The following is a 3276-nucleotide window of genomic DNA, read 5'->3' on the forward strand; positions in this document are numbered from 1 at the left end:
CCACTGCTACAAAACAAACTCCCCCCAAACTGCTTAAAGCAACTACTATTTTCTGATACTTATGAATCCAGAGCTGGTGTGGTAGGGATAGTTTGTCTCTGCGAAGTGGTATCTTGAGCCTCAATTGGGTAGACTCAGAGATCAATAGGAATTAACAGCTGAGGGCTGGAATCATCTGGAGGTCCCTGGACTGGAACGACTTGAAGACCAGGACTGCCAGCAGGAATACCTGCATGTGACCTCCCCACGTGGCCTGGGCTTCCTCACAGTATGGGGGTCTCAGAGCATTTGGACTTCTTACTCAACAGCTCGGAGTGTTCCAGTAAACAAGCTGAAGCTGCCTTACCTTTCATGACCTAGCCTCCGCAGTCACATAGAGTCACTTCTGCCATGATCTATTGTTTAAAGCAGTCACAAACCCACCCAGACTCAAGAAGAAAGGACGTGGACCCAACCTCTCAATGGGGCCATGTGTTAAAACCATCATGAACACTTAGCATCTGCATGCAGATTGACAGTTTCTTTCGTTGGCTGATGCAGGAGGCACAGGGGAGAGCCATATCAAAAGTGGTCTTGCTCACCGAGGGCTCATAGCCCTGTGACCAAAACAGTCACCTCTCAGGGGTAGAGGCAGCCAGAGGAACTCCAGTCCAGCTTGGCAAATCAGGGCAGGCTTCCTGGAGGATGCAATGATGAGGTGAGTCTTAAAAAGTGAGAGGATCAACCAAGAGAAATGAGAGCAGGCATCCCAGGACAGGGGGAATTAAGGATGCTCACATTGAGAGGCAGGAGCGTGAATGTTTGAGAGATGGAGTCTAGGTTTGAGTTCCCAGCTGCCATTACTAGTTGGTGACACTGGGCAGAACACCTTGCCTCTCTGAGCCTCCGTTTATTGTAAAATATGTGTGATAATAATTGCGCTATCTTCAAGGGAGAAAATGCAGCAAGGAGCCTTCTAGATGGGAAAAGAAAAACCAACCCTCAAACTGTCAGCTCTGACTGGGAAGCCACAGGTAGAGGTAAGCAGCTTAGGCTCTCCGAGGATCAGAAGAGGAAATGGGCAGGATTTGCCCAGTGCCACCCAGCGTCCAAGAGGAGGTCATGGACCACACCCCCACAGCCTGACCTATGACCCCTCCCTGTCTGCTCTTACTCCTCACCTCCCCCCCACCCCACAAGTTCACTTGAGACAGGAGGTGTCACTTCTTCCCTGTATGTGCCCCATCCAAGAAATCTTGTGAGGCCTCCAAAGGGGATCACCTGATCTAGAGGTGATGCCTTGAAGAGGGGGGTGACTGCTGGCCTGGTAAGGGCTCCCTCCTGCTGCCTTCTCTGCATCCCCATTCAGCAGGAATTCCTCAGTCCGGCACAGAGTTCCGGCGGATTTTATGGGCCAGCCGCAACAGACAAATGGAGAAGAAAAGCTTCCCTCTGGAGCTCTGCTCAGCTCTCAAAATGTGATTTCCGCTCTGCTGGAAGGAGCCTGGGCTGCTTTAACCCTCTGTGGGAGGGGACCACAGGGTCTAATTCAAGATCCTCCTAGCTGACTGCCCTGCCTGCCCACCCCACTGGCTCCCTCCCTTCCTCAGTGGCTCTTAATCTGGCCTCCACCCTGCCCTGGGGCTCAGCTTCCTCTCCTCCCTTTGCAGAACTGCCTCAAAAACCCCAGACCCCATTTAGGATCATCCGCAAAGCATCCACTTGCCATGAGCATACCACATGCCGGCATCTTGTAAACACAGGCTCATGAGAAGTCTGGAGTGAGGTGGTTGATTACATGGGTTTTGGATGTGAACAGAAATGGGTTTAAGATCAAGCCTTGCCTGTTCTAGTTTGCAAGATCTTGGACTAAGTCCCTTCACCTTGCTAGGTCAGAGCTTCCTCATCTGAAAATGGGCTTCATAATAGGATCTGTCTCATAGGCGTGTTGTGAGGAATCAATGAGATCAGATATGTAAAGTGTTTAGCATGTAGCCTTCAATAAATGATGGCTTCCCTAGTGGCTCAGATGGTAAAGTGTCTGCCTGCAGTGCGGGAGACCTGGGTTTGATCCCTTGGTTGGGAAGATCCCCTGGAGAAGGAAATGGCAACCCACTCCAGTACTCTTGCCTGGAAAATTCCGTGGACTGAGGAGCCTGGTAGACTACAGTCCATGGGGTCGCAAAGAGTCGGACACGACTGAGCGACTTCACTTCTTCAGTAAATGATAGTTGTTATTATGACTACCTCCTCGCCTCCACAAACCCGACAGGGTAGGTATCATCACTCACATTTGACCACATGACAAAATCAAGGCTCTTGGGACTCGTCTTCACTTGCTCAATGCCTTACTTTCTACAATCATCAATCAGGACTGCAAACCCTGAACTTGTTAAATAATACAGTTGATCCTTATTACTTGGAGATTCCATATTTGTGAATTGGCCTGCTCCCTAAAGTTTATTTGTAACACCAAAATGAATACTTTTTAGTGGTTTCATGGTCATTCATGGATGTGTGCAGATTGAAGAAAAATTTGAGTCACCAACACCCACCCACTTTTCCAGCTAAAGTGGATCATACTAACTCTGCCTTCTCATCTCCACTCTCATTCTGTAAACAAGTGTCTTGCTTGTGTGTCCCACTCTTTGTACGTTTTCATGCTTTTTGTTGGTGATTTCTCTGTTTAAAATGATCTCAAGCATGGTGCTGAAGTGCTGTCTGATATCACCAAGCTCAAGAGGGCTGTGAAGTGTCTTACAGAGAAAACAATATGTGTTAGACAAGCTTTGTTCAAGTGTGAATTATAATGTTGTTGTCCATAATTTTAATGTGAATGAATCAACAGTATACATTAGATAGTGCACGTATACATGCTCAATCATGTCCAATTCTTTGTGACCCCGTGGACTATAGCCCGCCAGGCTCCTCTGTCCGTGGGATTTTCCGAGCAAGAATACTGGAGTGGGTTGCCATTTTCTTCTTCAGGGGATCTTCCCAGTGCAGGGATCAAACCCGAGTCTCCTGTGTCTCTTGCATTGCAGGCAGATTCTTTACCGCTTGAGCCATCAGGGGGAAGCATCGTATATAATAGATAAGGCTTCATTATCTAATGTAAAGCACACCTAAAACAAGGCTATGTATTGATCAGTTGATGAAAATGTGAGTAGAGTCTCACAGCAGACTACCTCTATATTTTTCCCTAGGAGTGATGTGTTCTGTATTTGCTAATTCAGTGTTGGTGGTAACTTTACAGACTATAATTACAGCAAATAATAAAAAAATCAATTAAATTTT

This window comes from Budorcas taxicolor, chromosome 13 (genome assembly GCF_023091745.1).
Source record: "Budorcas taxicolor isolate Tak-1 chromosome 13, Takin1.1, whole genome shotgun sequence".
Taxonomy (NCBI): Eukaryota; Metazoa; Chordata; class Mammalia; order Artiodactyla; family Bovidae; genus Budorcas; species Budorcas taxicolor.